This window comes from Scyliorhinus torazame, chromosome 15 (genome assembly GCF_047496885.1).
Source record: "Scyliorhinus torazame isolate Kashiwa2021f chromosome 15, sScyTor2.1, whole genome shotgun sequence".
In the NCBI taxonomy this organism is placed as follows: domain Eukaryota; kingdom Metazoa; phylum Chordata; class Chondrichthyes; order Carcharhiniformes; family Scyliorhinidae; genus Scyliorhinus; species Scyliorhinus torazame.
This window is the reverse complement of record NC_092721.1, coordinates 174,265,195-174,288,133: the sequence shown is the minus strand read 5'-3', so window position 1 is coordinate 174,288,133 and position 22,939 is coordinate 174,265,195.

Sequence of the window (22,939 nt, the reverse complement as noted above, 5' to 3'; positions counted from 1 at the left end):
GATGGAGGGTGAGAAGGTAAAATCAAGCACTAGTGTTTTGTGCTTAAACAAAGGAGATTACAATGGGATGAGAGAAGAACTAGCTAAGGTAGACTGGGAGCAAAGACTTTATGGTGAAACAGTTGAGGAACAGTGGAGAATCTTCCAAGCGATTTTTCACAGTGCTCAGCAAAGGTTTATACCAACAAAAAGGAAGGACGGTAAAAAGAGGGGAAATCGACCGTGGATATCTAATTAAATAAGGGAGAGTATCAAATTGAAGGAAAAAACATACAAAGTAGCAAAGATCAGTGGGAGACTAGGGGACTGGGAAATCTTTAGGGGGCAACAGAAAGCTACTAAAAAAGCTATAAAGAAGAGTAAGATAGATTAATGAGATTTATGAGAGTAAACTTGCTCAGAATATAAAAACAGATAGTAAAAGTTTATACAAATATATAAAACAAAAAAGAGTGGCTAAGGTAAATATTGGTCCTTTAGAGGATGAGAAGGGAGATTTAATAATGGGAGATGAGGAAATGGCTGAGGAACTGAACAGGCTTTTTGGGTCGGTCTTCACAGTGGAAGACACAAATAACATGCCAGTGACTGATGGAAATGAGGCTATGACAGGTGAGGACCTTGAGAGGATTGTTATCACCAAGGAGGTAGTGATGGGCAAGCTAATGGGGCTAAAGGTAGACAAGTCTCCTGGACTTGATGGAATGCATCCCAGAGTGCTAAAAGAGATGGCTAGGGAAATTGCAAATGCACTAGTGATAATTTACCAAAATTCACTAGACTCTGGGGTGGTCCCGGCGGATTAGAAATTAGCAAACGTGACACCACTGTTTAAAAAAGGAGGTAGGCAGAAAGCGGGTAATTATAGGCCAGTGAGCTTAACTTCGGTAGTAGGGAAGATGCTGGAATCTATCATAAAGGAAGAAATGGCAAGGCATCTGGATGGAAATTGTCCCATTGGGCAGATGCAGCATGGGTTCATAAAGGGCAGGTCATGCCTAACTAATTTAGTGGAATTTTTTGAGGACATTACCAGTGCGGTAGATAATGGGGAGCCAATGGATGTGGTACATCTGGATTTCCAGAAAGCCTTTGACAAGGTGCCACACAAAAGGTTGCTGCATAAGATAAAGATGCATGGCATTAAGGGGAAAGTAGTAGCATGGATAGAGGATTGGTTAATTAATAGAAAGCAAAGAGTGGGGATTAATGTGTGTTTCTCTGGTTGGCAATCAGTAGCTAGTGGTGTCCCTCAGGGATCAGTGTTGGGCCCACAACTGTTCACAATTTACATAGATGATTTGGAGTTGAGGACCAAGGGCAATGTGTCCAAGATTGCAGACGACACTAAGATAAGTGGTAAAGCAAAAAGTGCAGAGGATACAGGAAGTCTGCAGAGGGATTTGGATAGGCTAAGTGAATGGGCTAGGGTCTGGCAGATGGAATACAATGTTGACAAATGTGAGGTTATCCATTTTGGTAGGAATAACAGCAAAAGGGATTATTATTTAAATGATAAAATATTAAAACATGCTGCTGTGCAGAGAGACCCGGGTGTGCTCGTGCATGAGTCGCAAAAAGTTGGTTTACAGGTGCAACAGGTGATTAAGAAGGCAAATGGAATTTTGTCCTTCATTGCTAGAGGGATGGAGTTTAAGACTAGGGAGGTTATGCTGCAATTGTATAAGGTGTTAGTGAGGCCACACCTGGAGTATTGTGTTCAGTTTTGGTCTCCTTACTTGAGAAAGGACGTACTGGCACTGGAGGGTGTGCAGAGGAGATTCACTAGGTTAATCCCAGAGCTGAAGGGGTTGGATTACGAGGAGAGGTTGAGTAGACTGGGACTGTACTCGTTGGAATTTAGAAGGATGAGGGGGGATCTTATAGAAACATATAAGATTATGAAATGACTAGATAGGATAGATGCTGGCAGGTTGTTTCCACTGGCGGGTGAAAGCAGAACTAGGGGGCATAGCCTCAAAATAAGGGGAAGTAGATTTAGGACTGAGTTTAGGAGGAACTTCTTCACCCAAAGGGTTGTGAATCTATGGAATTCCTTGCCCAGTGAAGCAGTAGAGGCTCCTTCATTAAATGTTTTTAAGATAAAGATAGATAGTTCTTTGAAGAATAAAGGGATTAAGGGTTATGGTGTTCGGGCTGGAAAGTGGAGCTGAGTCCACAAAAGATCAGCCATGATCTCATTGAATGGTGGAGCAGGCTCGAGGGGCCAGATGGCCTACTCCTGCTCTTAGTTCTTATGTTCTTATGGCTAATGCCCTCCATACCAGGCAACATCCTGGTAAATCTCTTATGCACCCTCTCTAAAGCCTCCACATCCTTCTGGTAGTGTGGCGACCAGAATTGAACACTGTACTCCAAGTGTGGCCTAACTAAGGTGGTATACAGCTGCAACATGACTTGCCAATTTTTATACCCAATGAAGGCAAGCATGCCATATACCTTCTTGACTATCTTCTCTACCTGTGTTGCCCCTTTCAGTGACCTGTGGACCTGTACACCTAGATCTCTCTGACTGTCAATACTCTTGAGGGTTCTACCATTCACTGTATATTCCCTACCCGCATTAGGCCTTCCAAAATGCATTACCTCACATTTGTCCGGATTAAACTCCATCTGCCATCTCTCCGCCCAAGCCTCCAAATGATCTAAATCCTGCTGTATCTTCTGACAGTCCTTATCGCTATCTGCAATTCCACCAACCTATGTGTTGTCCGCAAACTTATTAATCAGACCAGTTACAGTTTCCTCAAAATCATTTGTATATACTACGAACAGCAAAGGTCCCAGCACTGATCCCTGTGGAACACCGCTAGTCACAGCCCTCCAATAAGAAAAGCACCCTTCCATTGCTACTCTCTGCCTTCAATGACCTAGCCAGTTCTGTATCCATCTTGCCAGCTCACCTCTGATCCCGTGTGACTTCACCTTTTGTACCAGTCTGCCATGAGGGACCTTGTCAAAGGCCTTACTGAAGTCCATATAGACAACATCCACTGCCCTACCAGTATCAATCATCTTTGTGACCTCCTCGAAAAACTCTATCAAGTTAATGAGACACGACCTCCCCTTCACAAAACCGTGCTGCCTCTCGCTAATTCGTCCATTTGCGTCCAAATGGGAGTAGATCCTGTCTCAAAGAATTCTCTCCAGTAATTCCTGGAGTTCCCTGGATTATCCTTCTTAAACAAAGGAACAACATTGGCTATTCTCCAGTCCTCCGGGACATTGCCTGAAGGCAGTGAGGATCCAAAGATTTCTGTAAAGGCCTCAGCAATTTCCTCTCTTGCCTCCTTCGGTATTCTGGGGTAGATCCCATCAGGCCCTGGGGACTTATCTACCTTAATATTTTTCAAGGCGCCCAACACCTCCTCTTTTTGGATCTCAATGTCAATCTCCAGAGTCAACATCCACCAATTCCTCCACTTTGGTGACTATTGATGCAAAGTATTCATTTATTACCTTGCCCATTTCCTCTGGCTCCACACATAGATTTCTTCCCCTGTCCTTCAGTGGGCCAATCCTTTCCCTGGCTACCCTCTTGCTTTTTATGTACGTGTAAAAAGCCTTGGGATTTTCCTTAACCCTATTTGCCAATGACTTTTCGTGACCCCTTTTAGCCCTCCTGACTCCTTGCTTAAGTTCCTTCCAACTTTCCTTATACTCCACACAGGCTTTGTCTGTTCCCAGCCTTCTAGCCCTGACAAATGCCTCCTTTTTCTTTTTGACGAGGCCTACAATAGCTCTTGTTATCCAAGGTTCCCGAAATTTGCCGTATTTATCCTTCTTCCTCACAGGAACATGCCGGTCCTGAATTCCTTTCAACTGACATTTGAAAGCTTCCCACATGTCAGATGTTGATTTACCCTCAAACATCCGCCCCCAATCTAGTTTCATCAGTTCCCGCCTAATATTGTTAGAATTAGCCTTCCCCCAATTTAGCACATTCACCCTAGTACCACTCTTATCCTTGTCCACCAGCACTTGCTCAATTGTGGTCACTGTTCCTGAAATGCTCCCCTACTGAAACTTCTACCACCTGGCTGGGCTCATTCCCCAATACCAGATCCAGTACAGCTCCTTCCCTAGTTGGACTGTCCACATATTGTGTTCAGAAGCCCTCCCTGGATGCTCCTTACAAACTCTGCTCCGTCCAAGCCCCGAGCACTAAGTGAGTCCCAGTCAATATTGGGGTAGGTTAAAGTATCCCATCACAACAACCTTGTTGCTTTTACTCTTTTCCAAAATCTGTCTACCTATCTGCTCCTCTATCTCCCGCTGGCTGTTGGGTGGCCTGTAGTAAACCCCCAACATTGTGACTGCACCCTTCTTATTCCTGATCTCTACCCATATAGCCTCGCTGCCCCCTGAGGTGTCCTCCTGCAGTACAGCTGTGATATTCTCCCTAACCAGTAGCGCAACTCCTCCACCCCTTTTACATCCCCCTCTATCCCACCTGAAACATTTAAATCCTGGAACGTTTAGCTGCCAATCCTGTCCTTCCCTCAACCAGGTCTCTGTAATGGCAACAACATCATAGTTCCAAGTATTGGTCCAAGCTCTAAGCTCATCTGCCTTACCTGTTATACTTCTTGCATTAAAACATATGCACTTCAGGCCACCAGTCCCGCTGTTTTCAGCAACATCTCCCTGTCTGCTCTTCCTCAGAGCCATACTGGCCCTATTCCCTAGTTCACCCTCAATGTTTTCACCTTCTGACCTATTGCTGCGGTGCCCACCCCCCTGCCATACTAGTTTAAACCCTCCCATGTGACACTAGCAAACCTCACGGCCAGGATATTTATGCCTCTCCAGTTTAGATACAACCCGTCCTCCTTATACAGGTCACACCTGCCCCGGAAGAGCTCCCAGTGGTCCAGATAATGGAAACCCTCCCAGTTGCTACATGCCCAGTCAGCACAATACATCCATTTCAATGTGGACAGAGCCCACCAGGATGCCCGGGCAGCGGGGTTCGCCACCATCGCCGAGATGTCCGGGGTTCAGGGCATGATCGACGGGGTGCACGTCCCCCTCCGAGCACCTGCAGATGACAGGCCGCTCTACACAAACCAAAAGGAGTCCCACTTGATGAACGTGCAGCTGATATGTGACCATCAGATGCGCATCATTCACCTCTGTGCCCGATACCCAGGCAGTGTGCAAGAAGCCTTCACCTTGGCACACTTGATTATTCCCGGTTTCTTCAAGGCACATCCCTGGCTGGGAGGTTGGCTCCTGTGCGACAGGGATTATCCGCTGCGGTCGTGGCTGATGACACCTAACAGGAGGCCACAGACCGAGGCGGAAACACGCTACAGCGATGCCCATGCAGTGACCAGAGGTGTTATCGAGTGGCTTTGCGTGGAGGCAGTGGCGCAGTGGTATTATCACTGGATTAGTAAACCAGAGAGCCAGAGTAATGCTCTGGCGACCCGGGTTCAAATCCCGCCACTGCAGATGGTGAAATTTGAATTCAATTAAAATCTGGAATTAAAAGTCTGATGACGACCATGAAACCATGTCCTTACCTGGTCTGGCCTACATGTTAAGCCAGACCCACAGGATTGTGGTTGACTCTTAACTGCCCCCCTCAAGGGCAATTAGGGATGGGCAGAAAATGCCAGCCCAGCCTACAACACTAAAAATCCTGACCATGCGGTTCCGATTGCTGGACCGCTCTGTACGGGACCTCCAGTATGATGCTGCGAGGGTCGCCCCGCTCTGTAGGGGTCCTCCAGTATGATGCTGAGATGGGCGCCCCGCTCTGTACGGGTTCTCCAGTATGATGCTCTGAGGGTCGCCCCGCTCTGTAGGGGTCCTCCAGTATGATGCTGCGAGGGTCGCCACGCTCTGTACGGGACCTCCTGTATGATGCTGCGATGGTCGGCCCGCTCTGTACGGGACCTCCTGTATGATGCTGCGAGGGTCGCCACGCTCTGTACGGGACCTCCTGTATGATGCTGCGAGGGTCGCCCCGCTCAGTACGGGACCTCCAGTATGATGCTGTGATGGTCGCCCCGCTCTGTGTGGGACCTCCAGTATGATGCTGCGAGGGTCGCCCCGCTCAGTACGGGACCTCCAGTATGATGCTGCGAGGGTCGCCCCGCTCTGTACGGGACCTCCACTATGATGCTGCGATGGTCGCCCCGCTCTGAACGGGACCTCCAGGATGATGCTGCGAGGGTTGCCCCGCTCTGTACGGGACCTCCAGGATGATGCTGCGATGGTCGCCCCGCTCTGTACGTGACCTCCACTATGATGCTGCGATGGTCGCCCCGCTCTGAACGGGACCTCCAGGATGATGCTGCGATGGTCACCCCACTCTGTACGTGACCTCCACTATGATGCTGCGATGGTCGCCCCGCTCTGAACGGGAACTCCTGTATGATGCTGTGATGGTCGCCCCGCTCTGTACGTGACCTCCACTATGATGCTGCGATGGTCGCCCCGCTCTGAACGGGAACTCCTGTATGATGCTGCGATGGTCGCCCCGCTCTGTACGGGACCTCCAGGATGATGCTGCGAGGGTCGCCCCGCTCTGTACGGGAACTCCTGTATGATGCTGCGATGGTCGCCCCGCTCTGTACGGGACCTCCAGTATGATGCTGCGAGGGTCGCCCCGCTCAGTACGGGACCTCCAGTATGATGCTGCGAGGGTCGCCCCGCTCAGTACGGGACCTCCAGTATGATGCTGCGAGGGTCGCCGCACTCTGTACGGGACCTCCTGTATGATGCTGCGAGGGTCGCCCCGCTCTGTACGTGACCTCCTGTATGATGCTGTGATTGTCACCCCACTCTGTACGGGACCTCCAGTATGATGCTGCGAGGGTCGCCCCGCTCAGTACGGGACCTCCAGTATGATGCTGCGAGGGTCGCCCCGCTCTGTACGTGACCTCCTGTATGATGCTGTGATTGTCACCCCACTCTGTACGGGACCTCCAGTATGATGCTGCGAGTGTCGCCGCGCTCCGTAAGGGACCTCCAGTATGATGCTGCGAGGGTCGCCCCGCTCTGTACGGGACCTCCAGTATGATGCTGCGAGGGTCGCCACGCTCTGTACGGGACCTCCTGTATGATGCTGCGAGGGTCGCCCCGCTCTGTAGGGGTCCTCTAGTATGATGCTGCGATCGTCGCCCCACTCTGTAGGGGACCTCCAGTATGATGCTGAGATGGGCGCCCCGCTCTGTACGGGTTCTCCAGTATGATGCTCTGAGGGTCGCCCCGCTCTGTCGGGGACCTCCAGTATGATGGTGCGAGGGTCGCCCCGCTCTGTAGGGGTCCTCCAGTATGATGCTGCGATGGTCGCCCCGCTCTGTACGTGACCTCCTGTATGATGCTGCGATGGTCGCCCCGCTCTGTACGGGACCTCCAGTATGATGCTGCGAGGGTCGCCCCGCTCTGTCGGGGACCTCCAGTATGATGGTGCGAGGGTCGCCCCGCTCTGTACGTGACCTCCTGTATGATGCTGCGATGGTCGCCCCGCTCTGTACGGGACCTCCAGTATGATGCTGCGAGGGTCGCCCCGCTCTGTACGGGACCTCCAGTATGATGCTCTGAGGGTCGCCCCGCTCTGTCGGGGACCTCCAGTATGATGCTGCGAGGGTCGCCCCGCTCTGTACGGGACCTCCAGTATGATGCTGCGAGGGTCGCCCCGCTCCGTACGGGACCTCCAGTATGATGCTGCGAGGGTCGCCCCGCTCTGTACGTGACCTCCTGTATGATGCTGCGATGGTCGCCCCGCTCTGTACGGGACCTCCAGTATGATGCTGCGAGGGTCGCCCCGCTCTGTACGGGACCTCCAGTATGATGCTGCGAGGGTCGCCCCGCTCCGTACGGGACCTCCAGTATGATGCTGCGAGGGTCGCCCCGCTCTGTACGGGACCTCCAGTATGATGCTGCGAGGGTCGCCCCGCTCTGTACGGGACCTCCAGTATGATGCTGCGAGGGTCGCCCCGCTCTGTACGGGACCTCCAGTATGATGCTGCGAGGGTCGCCCCGCTCCGTACGGGACCTCCAGTATGATGCTGCGAGGGTCGCCCCGCTCTGTACGGGACCTCCAGTATGATGCTGCGAGGGTCGCCCCGCTCTGTACGGGACCTCCAGTATGATGCTGCGAGGGTCGCCCCGCTCTGTACGGGACCTCCAGTATGATGCTGCGAGGGTCGTCCCGCTCTGTACGTGACCTCCTGTATGATGCTGCGATGGTCGCCCCGCTCTGTACGGGACCTCCAGTATGATGCTGCGAGGGTCGCCCCGCTCTGTACGGGACCTCCTGTATGATGCTGCGAGGGTCGCCCCGCTCTTTAGGGGACCTCCTGTATGATGCTGCGAGTGCCGCCGCGCTCCGTACGGGACCTCCAGTATGATGCTGCGAGGGTCGCCCCGCTCTGCAGGGGACCTCCAGTATGATGCTGCGAGGTCGCCCCGCTCTGTACGGGACCTCCAGTATGATGCTGCGATGGTCGCCCCGCTCTGTACGTGACCTCCAGTATGATGCTGCGAGGGTTGCCCCGCTCTGTACGGGACCTCCACTATGATGCTGCGATGGTCGCCCCGCTCTGAACGGGACCTCCAGTATGATGCTGCGAGGGTCACCCCGCTCTGTACGGGACCTCCTGTATGATGCTGCGAGGGTCGCCCCGCTCTGTACGGGACCTCCAGTATGATGCTGCGAGGGTTGCCCCGCTCTGTACGGGACCTCCACTATGATGCTGCGATGGTCGCCCCGCTCTGAACGGGACCTCCAGGATGATGCTGCGATGGTCACCTCGCTCTGTACGGGACCTCCTGTATGATGCTGCGAGGGTCGCCCCGCTCTGTACGGGAACTCCTGTATGATGCTGCGAGGGTCGCCCCGCTCTGTACGGGACCTCCACTATGATGCTGCGATGGTCGCCCCGCTCTGTACGGGAACTCCTGTATGATGCTACGATGGTCGCCCCGCTCTGTACGGGACCTCCAGTATGATGCTACGATGGTCGCCCCGCTCTGTACGGGACCTCCAGGATGATGCTGCGAGGGTCGCCCCGCTCTGTACGTGACCTCCTGTATGATGCTGTGATGGTCACCCCACTCTGTACGGGACCTCCAGTATGATGCTGCGAGTGTCGCCGCGCTCCGTAAGGGACCTCCAGTATGATGCTGCGAGGGTCGCCCCGCTCTGCAGGGGACCTCGGGTATGATGCTGTGATGGTCGCCCCGCTCTGTGTGGGACCTCCAGTATGATGCTGCGATGGTCGGCCCTCTCTGTACGGGACCTCCTGTATGATGCTGCGAGGGTCGCCACGCTCTGTACGGGACCTCCAGTATGATGCTGCGAGTGTCGCCGCGCTCCGTAAGGGACCTCCAGTATGATGCTGCGAGGGTCGCCCCGCTCTGCAGGGGACCTCGGGTATGATGCTGTGATGGTCGCCCCGCTCTGTGTGGGACCTCCAGTATGATGCTGCGATGGTCGGCCCTCTCTGTACGGGACCTCCTGTATGATGCTGCGAGGGTCGCCCCGCTCTGTACGGGTCCTCTAGTATGATGCTGCGATCGTCGCCCCACTCTGTGGGGGACCTCCAGTATGATGCTGAGATGGGCGCCCCGCTCTGTACGGGTTCTCCAGTATGATGCTCTGAGGGTCGCCCCGCTCTGTCGGGGACCTCCAGTATGATGGTGCGAGGGTCGCCCCGCTCTGTAGGGGACCTCCTGTATGATGCTGCGATGGTCGCCCCGCTCTGTACGGGACCTCCAGTATGATGCTGAGATGGGCGCCCCGCTCTGTACGGGTTCTCCAGTATGATGCTCTGAGGGTCGCCCCGCTCTGTCGGGGACCTCCAGTATGATGCTGCGATGGTCGCCCCGCTCTGTAGGGGACCTCCTGTATGATGGTGCGAGGGTCGCCCCGCTCTGTAGGGGACCTCCTGTATGATGCTGCGATGGTCGCCCCGCTCTGTAGGGGTCCTCCAGTATGATGCTGCGAGGGTCGCCGCACTCTGTACGGGACCTCCTGTATGATGCTGCGAGGGTCGCCCGCTCTGTAGGGGACCTCCTGTATGATGCTGCGAGGGTCGCCGCACTCTGTACGGGACCTCCTGTATGATGCTGCGAGGGTCGCCCCGCTCTGTAGGGGACCTCCTGTATGATGCTGCGAGGGTCACCCCGCTCTGCAGGGGACCTCGGGTGTGATGCTGTGATGGTCGCCCCGCTCTGTACGTGACCTCCTGTATGATGCTGCGATGGTCGCCCCGCTCTGTACGGGACCTCCAGTATGATGCTGCGATGGTCGCCCCGCTCTGTACGGGACCTCCAGTATGATGCTGCGATGGTCGTTCCGCTCTGTACGGCACTTCCTGTATGATGCTACATGGGTCGCCCCGCTCTGTAGGGGACCTCCTGTATGATGATGCGAGGGTCGCCCAGCTCTGTACGGGACCTCCAGTATGATGCTGCGAGGGTCGCCCCGCTCTGTAGGGGACCTCCAGTATGATGATGCGAGGGTCGCCGCACTCTGTACGGGACCTCCAGTATGATGCTGCGAGGGTCGCCCCGCTCTGTAGGGGACCTCCTGTATGATGATGCGAGGGTCGGCCCTCTCTGTACGGGACCTCCAGTATGATGCTGCGAGGGTCGCCCCGCTCTGTAGGGGACCTCCAGTATGATGCTGCGATGGTCGCCCCGCTCTGTCGGGGTCCTCCAGTATGATGCTGCGAGGGTCGCCCGCTCTGTAGGGGACCTCCAGTATGATGCTGCGAGTGTCACCGCGCTCCGTACGGGACCTCCAGTATGATGCTGCGAGGGTCGCCCCGCTCTGTACGTGACCTCCTGTATGATGCTGCGAGGGTCGCCCTGCTCTGTAGGGGACCTCCTGTATGATGCTGCGATGGTCGCCCCGCTCTGTCGGGGTCCTCCTGTATGATGCTGCGAGGGTCGCCCGCTCTGTAAGGGACCTCCAGTGTGATGCTGCGAGTGTCGCCGCGCTCTGTACGGGACCTCCAGTATGATGCTGCGAGGGTCGCCCCGCTCTGCAGGGGACCTCCAGTATGATGCTGCGATGGTCGCCCCGCTCTGTACGGGACCTCCAGTATGATGCTGCGAGGGTCGCCCGCTCTGTAGGGGACCTCCAGTATGATGCTGCGAGTGTCACCGCGCTCCGTACGGGACCTCCAGTATGATGCTGCGATGGTTGCCCCGCTTTGTACGCGGCCTCCAGTATGATGCTGCGAGGGTCGACCCGCTCTGTACGGGACCTCCTGTATGATGCTGCGATTGTTGCCCCGCTCTGTACGGGACCTCCTGTATGATGCTGCGATGGTCGCCCCGCTCTGAACGGGACCTCCAGGATGATGCTGCGATGGTCACCTCGCTCTGTACGGGACCTCCTGTATGATGCTGCGAGGGTCGCCCCGCTCTGTACGGGAACTCCTGTATGATGCTGCGATGGTCGCCCCGCTCTGTACGGGACCTCCAGTATGATGCTACGATGGTCGCCCCGCTCTGTACGGGACCTCCAGTATGATGCTGCGAGGGTCGCCCCGCTCTGTACGTGACCTCCTGTATGATGCTGTGATGGTCACCCCACTCTGTACGGGACCTCCAGTATGATGCTGCGAGTGTCGCCGCGCTCCGTAAGGGACCTCCAGTATGATGCTGCGAGGGTCGCCCGCTCCGTACGGGACCTCCAGTATGATGCTGCGAGGGTCGCCCCGCTCTGTACGTGACCTCCTGTATGATGCTGCGAGGGTCGCCCTGCTCTGTAGGGGACCTCCTGTATGATGCTGCGATGGTCGCCCCGCTCTGTCGGGGTCCTCCTGTATGATGCTGCGAGGGTCGCCCCGCTCTGTACGGGACCTCCAGTATGATGCTGCGAGGGTCGCCCCGCTCTGTAGGGGACCTCCTGTATGATGCTGCGATGGTCGCCCCGCTCTGTACAGGACCTCCAGTACGATGCTGCGAGGGTCGCCCCGCTCTGTAGGGGACCTCCTGTATGATGCTGCGATGGTCGCCCCGCTCTGTAAGGGACCTCCAGTGTGATGCTGCGAGTGTCGCCGCGCTCTGTACGGGACCTCCTGTATGATGCTGCGAGGGTCGCCCCGCTCTGCAGGGGACCTCCAGTATGATGGTGCGAGGGTCGCCCCGCTCTGCAGGGGACCTCCAGTATGATGCTGCGATGGTCGCCCCGCTCTGCAGGGGACCTCCAGTATGATGCTGCGATGGTCGCCCCGCTCTGTACGGGACCTCCAGTATGATGCTGCGATGGTCGCCCCGCTCTGTACGGGACCCCCAGTATGATGCTGCGATGGTTGCCCCGCTTTGTACGCGGCCTCCAGTATGATGCTGCGAGGGTCGACCCGCTCTGTACGGGACCTCCTGTATGATGCTGCGATGGTCGCCCCGCTCTGAACGGGACCTCCAGGATGATGCTGCGATGGTCACCTCGCTCTGTACGGGACCTCCTGTATGATGCTGCGAGGGTCGCCCCGCTCTGTACGTGACCTCCTGTATGATGCTGTGATGGTCACCCCACTCTGTACGGGACCTCCAGTATGATGCTGCGAGTGTCGCCGCGCTCCGTAAGGGACCTCCAGTATGATGCTGCGAGGGTCGCCCCGCTCTGCAGGGGACCTCGGGTATGATGCTGTGATGGTCGCCCCGCTCTGCAGGGGACCTCGGGTATGATGCTGTGATGGTCGCCCCGCTCTGTGTGGGACCTCCAGTATGATGCTGCGATGGTCGGCCCTCTCTGTACGGGACCTCCAGTATGATGCTGCGAGGGTCGCCACGCTCTGTACGTGACCTCCTGTATGATGCTGTGATGGTCACCCCACTCTGTACGGGACCTCCAGTATGATGCTGCGAGGGTCGCCACGCTCTGTACGGGACCTCCTGTATGATGCTGCGAGGGTCGCCCCGCTCTGTAGGGGACCTCCTGTATGATGCTGCGATGGTCACCCCGCTCTGTACGGGACCTCCAGTATGATGCTGAGATGGGCGCCCCGCTCTGTACGGGTTCTCCAGTATGATGCTCTGAGGGTCGCCCCGCTCTGTCGGGGACCTCCAGTATGATGGTGCGAGGGTCGCCCCGCTCTGTAGGGGACCTCCTGTATGATGCTGCGATGGTCGCCCCGCTCTGTACGGGACCTCCAGTATGATGCTGCGAGGGTCGCCCCGCTCTGTAGGGGTCCTCCAGTATGATGCTGCGAGGGTCGCCGCACTCTGTACGGGACCTCCTGTATGATGCTGCGAGGGTCGCCCGCTCTGTAGGGGACCTCCTGTATGATGCTGCGAGGGTCGCCGCACTCTGTACGGGACCTCCTGTATGATGCTGCGAGGGTCGCCCCGCTCTGTAGGGGACCTCCTGTATGATGCTGCGAGGGTCACCCCGCTCTGCAGGGGACCTCGGGTGTGATGCTGTGATGGTCGCCCCGCTCTGTACGGGACCTCCTGTATGATGCTGCGATGGTCGCCCCGCTCTGTAGGGGACTTCCAGTATGATGCTGCGATGGTCGTTCCGCTCTGTACGGCACTTCCTGTATGATGCTACATGGGTCGCCCCGCTCTGTAGGGGACCTCCTGTATGATGATGCGAGGGTCGCCCAGCTCTGTACGGGACCTCCAGTATGATGCTGCGAGGGTCGCCCCGCTCTGTAGGGGACCTCCTGTATGATGCTGCGATGGTCGCCCCGCTCTGTCGGGGTCCTCCAGTATGATGCTGCGAGGGTCGCCCGCTCTGTAGGGGACCTCCAGTATGATGCTGCGAGTGTCACCGCGCTCCGTACGGGACCTCCAGTATGATGCTGCGATGGTCGCCCCGCTCTGTACGTGACCTCCTGTATGATGCTGCGAGGGTCGCCCCGCTCTGTACGTGACCTCCAGTATGATGCTGTGATGGTCGCCCCGCTCTGTAGGGGACCTCCAGTATGATGCTGCGAGTGTCGCCGCGCTCTGTACGGGACCTCCAGTATGATGCTGCGAGGGTCGCCCCGCTCTGCAGGGGACCTCCAGTATGATGCTGCGATGGTCGCCCCGCTTTGTACGCGGCCTCCAGTATGATGCTGCGAGGGTCGACCCGCTCTGTACGGGACCTCCTGTATGATGCTGCGATTGTTGCCCCGCTCTGTACGGGACCTCCTGTATGATGCTGCGAGGGCCGCCCCACTCTGTAGGGGACCTCCAGTATGATGCTGCGATGGTCGTCCCGCTCTGTACGGGACCTCCTGCATGATGCTGCGAGGGCCGCCCCACTCTGTAGGGGACCTCCAGTATGATGCTGCGATGGTCGTCCCGCTCTGTACGGGACCTCCTGTATGATGCTGCGATGGTTGCCCCGCTCTGTACGGGACCTGCTGTATGATACTGCGAGGGTTGCCCCGCTCCGTAGGGGACCTCCAGTATGATGCTGCGAGGGTTGCCCCGCTCTGTAGGGGACCTCGGGTATGATGCTGCGAGGGTCGCCCCGCTCTGTAGGTGTCCTCCAGTATGATGCTGCGAGGGTCGCCCCGCTCTGTAGGGGACCTCCTGTATGATGCTGCGATGGTCGCCCCGCTCTGTCGGGGTCCTCCAGTATGATGCTGCGAGGGTCGCCGCCCTCCGTACGGGACCTCCAGTATGATGCTGCGAGGGTTGCCCCGCTCTGCAGGGGACCTCGGGTATGATGCTGTGATGGTCACCCCACTCTGTACGGGACCTCCAGTATGATGCTGCGAAGGTCGCCCCGCTCTGTACGGGACCTCCAGTATGATGCTGCGAGGGTCGCCCCGCTCTGTACGGGACCTCCAGTATGATGCTGCGATGGTCGTCCCGCTCTGTACGGGACCTCCTGTATGACGCTGCGAGGGTCGCCCCGCTCTGTAGGGGACCTCCAGTAGGATGCTGCGATGGTCGCCCCGCTCTGTAGGGGACCTCCAGTATGATGCTACGGTGGTGGCCCCGCTCTGTACGGGACCTCCTGTATGATGCTGCGAGGGTCGCCCCGCTCTGTACGAGATCTCCAGTATGATGCTGCGAGGGTCGCCCCGCTCTGTACGAGATCTCCAGTATGATGCTGCGAGGGTCGCCCCGCTCTGTAGGGGACCTCCAGTATGGTGCTGCAAGGGTCGCCCCGCTCTGTACAGGACCTCCAGTATGATGCTGCGATGGTCGCCCCGCTCTGTAGGGGTCCTCCAGTATGATGCTGCGATGGTCGCCCCGCTCTGTAGGGGATCTCCAGTATGATGCTGCGATGGTCGCCCCGCTCTGTAGGGGACCTCCAGTATGATGCTGCGAGGGTCGCCCCGCTCTGTACGGGATCTCCAGTATGATGCTGCGAGGGTCGCCCCGCTCTGTAGGGGACCTCCAGTATGATGCTGCGAGGGTCGCCCTGCTCTGTACGGGACCTCCAGTATGATGCTGCGATGGTCGCCCCGCTCTGTAGGGGTCCTCCAGTATGATGCTGCGATGGTCGCCCCGCTCTGTAGGGGACGTCCAGTATGATGCTGCGATGGTCGCCACACTCTGTACGGGACCTCCTGTATGATGCTGCGAGGGTCGTCCCGCTCTGTAGGGGACCTCCAGTATAATGCTCCGAGGGTCGCCCTCATGATGGCGGCCTGCTGCATCCTCCACAACATCGCACAGCAGAGGGGCGACTTGTTGGAGTGGGAGGAGAACGTCAGTCCTTGTCTGATGAAGAGGATGCGGGAGAGGGCAAGTATGGACAGGACACGTGGCCCGAGCAGGCATGGGAGGGCGCACGATGTGAGCGCCAGGGCGAACGCGCAGGGGACGCTCTGATCACTTCCAGGTTCACTAACCTGGTGGGGGGGGTGGGGGGGGGGGGCGGAACTGGCTAAGGGCACAGACACCGCATCACATCTCCACACCTCTGCTGACCCCCCCCCAGCCGTTCCCCTGCCTCCCCCCCTTCTCCCCTCTCCCCTTCATCAGTGTCATCATTGGAGCCGAGTTCCAGGGTGTCCTGGGTCTCACGCATTTGTGTCCCCCCCCCTGTGTCGGTATCCTCGTCGCTGCTTGGCACTTGAGGCTCTGGCTGTGGCAGGGGGCGGGGGACACCAGAAGGGCCTGCCCCATCATCATGATGATGAATCTCAGCGCCGCTCTTGTTGGCTGGAATGGGGAGCGTAGTGTGTATATGCGGCTGCAGCTTGTCAACCTCCTGAGTGTCAATCGTGAATCCGCCGAAATCCGCACCATTTCTCATTGGAATTGATTGTGTTCCACGTGGCGCCCGTGCTCCCCAATGGTTGCTAATCGATGCAGGTGTGGCACCAGTTTTGCTGTCTTGGAACTCCACGAATCCTGCCCCGGCGTCAACACTTAGTCTCAGGAACGGAGATCCGGCCCACAATGCTTTGGCCTCAACTACTTCCTGTACGAACGGATTCCACAGGCCGACCACGCTCTGGGTGAAGAAATTTCTCCTCATCTCTGTCCTAAATCCCCAGACTGTGAACCTGGTTCCAGACTTCCCACCATCAGGAACATCCTTATTTCATCCACCCTGAATAGTCCTGTTAGAATTTTGTAGCTTTCTATCAGGTCCGCCCTCATTCTTCTGAACTCCAGCGAAAACAATCCGAACCGATTCAATCTCTCCTCGTACGTCAGTCCTGCCATACCAGGAATCATCTCTGTCCTAAATGGTCTAACGCGTATCCTAGGTCTGTGACCCCTGGTTCTGGTCACCCCCAACATCGGGAAGGTATATCTTATGGTCTTTTCGCCATAGATTTATTTATGTTAACTGAAATTAACAGAAATAATATCCTGACTTTCCTGATATTAAAATCAAATTACATTAAAGTCAGTTCACTTTGGAGTTCATTTTTATTTTAAAATATAGTTTTTAACACAATTTTTCTCCCTTATAAACAATAACCCCCCCCCCCCCCCACCCCTGTAACAGAAAATAAAAAAAAAGAAACGAGAAATCACGCGGAGCCTCCTTCCACATTAGTAAGATCCTTCGCCGGGCTACTAGGGACGTAAAGGCCAGAATGCCGGCCTCTTTCGCCTCCTGCACTCCCGGCTCGTCCACTACTCCAAATATTGCTAGCTCCCAGCTTGGCTTGACCCGGACTTTCACCACCTTAGATACTATTCCCGCCACTCCCCTCCAGAACCCCTCCAGTGCCGGGCATGACCAACACATATGGACATGGTTCGCCGGGCCCCCTGAGCACCTTCCACATCTGTCCTCTACCCCAAAGAACCTGCTCAACCTCGCCCCCGTCAAGTGAGCTCTGTGAACCACCTTAAATTGTATCAGGCTGAGCCTGGCACACGAGGAGGAGGAATTAACCCTACCCAGGGCATCAGCCCACAGACCTTCCTCGATCTCCTCCCCCAGTTCCTCCTCCCATTTACCCTTCAACTCTTCTACCAGCGCTTCCCCCTCTTCTTTCATCTCCTGGTGTATTGCCGACACCTTACCCTCCCCGACCCATGTACCAGAGATCACCCTGTCTTGAATTTCTTGTGCCGGGAGCAACGGGAATTCTCTCACCTGTCGCCTCAAAAAAGCCCTCACCTGCATATATCTAAAGGCATTTCCCGGGGATACCTTAAAGTTCTCCTCCAGTGCCCCTAGGCTCACAAACGTTCCGTCAATGAACAGGTCCCCCATTCTTCTAATCCCCGCCCGATGCCAGCTCTGGAACCCCCCGTCCATCTTCCCCGGGACAAACCGATGGTTACCCCTGATCAGGGACCACACCGATGCTCCTATTTCACCCCTGTGCCATCTCCACTGGCCCCAGATTCTTAGCGTTGCCGCCACCACCGGGCCCGTGGTATACTTTGTCGGCGAGAGCGGCAGCGGTGCCGTCACCAACGCCCCCAGGCTCGTTCCTTTGCAGGACGCCATCTCCATCCTCTTCCATGCTGCACCCTCTCCCTCCATAACCCACTTGCAGATCATCGACACATTTGCTGCCCAGTAGTAGCTCCCCAGGTTTGGCAGCGCCAACCCTCCTCGGTCCCTACTGCGTTCCAGGAACCCTCTCCTTACGCTCGGGGTCTTATTCGCCCATACAAACCCCATAATACTCCTGCCTACTCTCTTAAAAAAGGCCTTAGTGATCACGATGGGAAGGCACTGAAACACAAACAAAAACCTTGGAAGGACCACCATTTTGACCGATTGCACTCTACCCGCCAGCGAGAGCGGTAGCATGTCCCATCTTTTAAAATCCTCCTCCATTTGGTCCACCAACCTCGTCAGATTCAGTTTATGTAGCGTCCCCCAACTCCTGGCTATCTGGATCCCCAGATACCGAAAGCTCCCCTCCGCCCTCCTCAGCGGTAGGTCCACTATCCCTCTTTCTTGGTCCCCCGCCTGTAATATAAAGAGCTCACTCTTCCCTACATTGAGCTGATAGCCCAAAAACTCCCCAAACTCCCTTAGAGTCTGCATGACCTCCACCACCCCCTCCATTTTATCCGCCACGTACAGCAACAGGTCATCCGCATATCGCAACACCCGATGCTCTTTTCCCCCTCGGACCACCCCCCTCCATTTATTAGACTCCCTCAATGACATGGCCAATGGTTCGATCGCCAATGTGAACAACAGGGGGGACAGGGGGCACCCCTGCCTCGTCCCTCGGTACAGCCGAAAGTACTCCGACCTCCGCCAGTTCGTCACTACACTCGCCACTGGGGCTCTGTAAAGGAGCTTAACCCAACTGATAAACCCTCCCCCGAACCCAAACCTATGCAGCACCTCCCAGAGATACTCCCACTCTACTCGGTCAAAGGCCTTCTCCGCGTCCATAGCTGCCACTATCTCCGCTTCTCCCTCCACCGATGGCATCATTATCACGTTTAAGAGCCGCCGCACATTGGTGTTTAGCTGCCTACCCTTTATAAATCCTGTCTGGTCCTCGTGAACCACCCCCGGGACACAGTCCTCGATCCTCGTGGCCAGCACTTTTGCCAGCAACTTTGCATCCACATTGAGGAGCGAGATCGGCCTGTACGATCCACATTGCAGTGGGTCCTTGTCCCGCTTTAGGATCAAAGAAATTGTCGCTTCCGACATTGTCGGAGGTAGGGTCCCCTCCTCTCTTGCCTCATTAAAGGTCCTCACTAATAGCGGGGCCAACATGTCTACGTACTTCCTGTAGAAATCCACCGGGAACCCGTCCGGTCCCGGGGCCTTCCCCGCCTGCATGCTCCCCAAACCCTTGCTCAGCTCCTCCAACCCAATTGGTGCCCCCAGACCAGCCACCTCTTGCTCCTCCACCCTCGGGAATCTCAGCTGGTCTAGGAATCGTCTCGTACCCACTTCCCCCGCTGGGGGCTGGGATCTGTACAGCTCTTCATAGAAGGCCTTAAATACCTTGTTTATTTTCGTCGCACTCCGAACCATGGTTCCCCTTCCATCTTTGACTCCCCCTATTTCCCTCACTGTCATCCTTTTATGGAGCTGGTGTGCCAGCATCCGACTAGCCTTTTCCCCATACTCATAGGTCGCCCCCTGCGCTTTCCTCCACTGTGTCTCCACCTTCCCTGTGGTCAACAGGTCAAACTCCGTCTGGAGCAGTCGTATTTCCCCAAGTAATCTTTCCTCCGGGGCCTCTGCGTATCTCCTGTCCACTCTCAAAATCTCCCCCACTAACCTCTCCCTTTCCATGCCCTCTGGCTTCTCCCTATGAGCCCTAATGGAGATTAGCTCTCCCCTGACCACCGCCTTCAATGCCTCCCATACCACCCCTACCCGCACCTCCCCGTTGTCGTTGGCCTCCAAGTACCTTTCGATACACCCCCTCACTTTCCCACACACCACCTCGTCCGCCAGCAGTCCCACATCCAGCCGCCACAGCGGGCGTTGGTCCCTCTCCTCTCTCAGCTCCAGTTCCACCCAGTGCGGGGCATGGTCCGAAACGGCTATGGCCGAATACTCCGTCCCCTCCACCCTCGGGATGAGCGCCCTGCCCAGAACAAAAAAATCTATCCGGGAGTAGGCTTTGTGTACATGGGAAAAGAAAGAAAATTCCCTGACCTGCGGCCTTGCAAACCGCCATGGGTCCACTCCCCCCATCTGATCCATAAATCCCCTATGTACCTTGGCCGCTGCCGGCCTCTTTCCAGTCCTTGATTTGGAGCGGTCCAGTGCTGGGTCCAACACTGTATTGAAGTCCCCTCCCATTATCAGGCCTCCTTTCTCCAGGTCCGGAATGCACCCCAACATGTGCTTCATGAATCCTGCATCATCCCAGTTCGGGGCGTATACGTTTACCAACACCACCCACGTCCCCTGCAGCCTACCGCTCACCATTACATATCGCCCTCCATTGTCCACCTCAATAGTCTTGGCCTCAAATGACACCCGCTTTCCCACTAATATTGCCACCCCTCTATTCTTCGCGTCCAGTCCCCCGCTAGACCCCTGTCTAACTTTTTTGCTCCCCCCATGTCACTCCCGTAAGTCAGCTGACACCTGCTGACCCCGGCTACCCCCGCTATCCCATTGACCTCCCCGTGTGGGAGTTCCCCCTCCCACCTTTCTTCCCGCGCGCGTGAAAAACAAAACCCCGCGCTTTCCAAAGCCCGCTCCGCCCCCTCTGGCGCAGCTCCTATCGGGGCCTTGTCTCCCTCCCCCAGCCCTTGTAACATTTCCTGCGCGTGATTGTGATTGACCCCCTATATACAACAACCATCACACATCAAACCTCAAAAATCCCCCCCCACCCTCACAAACTCTCAGTTAGAATCCAACTTTTCAGTTTGTATGAAGGTCCACGCCTCTTCAGGCGTTTCAAAGTAGTAGTGTTGGTCCTTGTATGTGACCCACAGTCGCGCTGGCTGCAGCATTCCGAATTTCACTCCTTTCCGGTGCAGCACCGCTTTGGCCCGGTTGAAACCCGCTCTCTGCTTTGCAACCTCCGTGCTCCAGTCCGGGTATATTCGGATCTCTGCATTGTCCCACTTACTGCTCCGCTCCTTCTTGGCCCGGTGGAAACTCACCACCATCGCTCTTGGTGGCTCATTTGCCCGGGGCCTCCTCGCCAGCACCCGGTGTGCCCCGTCCGACTCCAGCGGCCTCGAAGGGGCCTCCTTGCCCATCATCGCCCCGAGCATCGTGCTCGCGTATGCCCCGGCATCAGCCCCCTCCGCTCCTTCAGGGAGACCCAGGATTCGCAGATTCTTTCTCCTCGACCTGTTCTCCAGGTCTTCGAGTCTTCCCGCCCCCCTCCTGTGTAGCGCCTCGTTCTGCTCCACTCTCACCTCCAGGCCCGAGATCTCGTCCTCATTCTGACCAACTCTTTTTTGTATCTCTTGGATCTAAACCTCGTGGGCCTTCTGGGTGATCCCTCGTCCTTCGATTGCCGAAAGCATAGGCGCCAGCATTTCCTTATGCATCTCCTCGCGCTGCTCCTCGAAGCAGTGCTTAATAAACTCCTGCAGCTCCACTTTGTCTCTGGCCGCCACCATTTTATCTTTTTTCCCCGTTTTTTCCTGTTGCTCCAGCTCCTGCAGCTCTCCTTTGTCTCTGGCCGCCGCCAATGACCCAGGGTAGACCAGGACAGGGAAACCAGGCCTTGAATTTTTTAAGGAGCAGCTCCTTATCTTTTCCTGTTTCACACTTAATTATTTTTTGTTTTCTTTAATTGTGTCGGTTATACATTTTTTTTTTTGTCAGTTGCTGTATTTTAGGCACAGAGTCAGGAAAGGAGATCAACAATGGCTAGAGTAACTACTATGCACAATGGCTTTGAAACAGCTGAGTGTGGGCTGGAGGATGTATGGTTAGCATGACTGGATGTGTCTGCTTCAAAAGAAGGATATAAAGTAATCGAGACCTTGCTTGAACAATGAGGTGGAAGGCCAGGTTTTCTTTCTCTCAGATTGGTGAACTTAAAGTTACTACAAGCCTGGCCTCTGAAATTCTGTTCCAAATGCCTGTGTGCTTTGTTATCTTGCTCCTTGTCCCCATAAAGGCTCAGAAACACCTATCACCCCCAATACCTTTGCTAGGAGTATTTGAGCATTGAAGAAGGGTCTGTTTGAGGAGTCCGTCAAAGTGACTTCCTGTGAATGAAGTGTTGTGAACTTTCCACTCTGCCACAGTGAACAGCCAGCCAACAAAATGCAACAAGCAGTCTTATCACAAAGGAGTCACATTCATTCATAAACAGAATGAACAACAGAAATGCTGTCAAGCGGTTTCCTCAACATAGACATTAAACAGAAGCTGTCACTGTTCCTGAGAGTGCTGGGGAATAAGATGGGAGAATGATGAGGAAGGACTTTGATTCTTTACTGAAATGCCCCTCGCCCTCCGAAACATAACAAGGTCAAAAAATGTCACATGCGGAGGTGGAGAAGGAGGCAAAGTACATAAAAATGTGCCACTGATTCCGGAAGAAAGGACCATAATGGACAGGAAGAAAGTGACATGCAACTCTCAGTTAAGATGGCATTGAAAGCCACATATGCTTATTGACAGGAGCAAGGCTTTCACAGTAGTCTCGGCCTTTTCTTCCAGAGTTCACGAGCTATTTACTTAAACGTGAACCATTAGTGGCGCCCTGGAGTTTATATATTGAACTGATGGTCCTCACTATTGGGGCAGTCTGCTGAGAGTAGTGGATATTGGTCAAATGCCATTTTTTTATTGATTGTGATGTGAACAAACAGCTGCAATTATTAAAATAAGCAAAATGCCGTGATGCTGGAATCTGAAATGGAAAGGGAAAATGCTGTGAAAACGGCAGCATCTGTAGGGAGAGAGAAACAAAGTGGAGGCTTGACTCCTATCTTCCCTGCAGTCACAAAAATCAAGGCTGACACTCTGGCGCAGTAGTGAAGGAGTACAGGGCTGTCGGAAGTGCCACCTTCAGGAAGAGACACTAAACGAAGACCCCATTTGTCCTCTCAGGCTCAATGTAAAGGATCCCATGGCACTGTTTTGAAGAAGAGCAGGGCGTCCTGT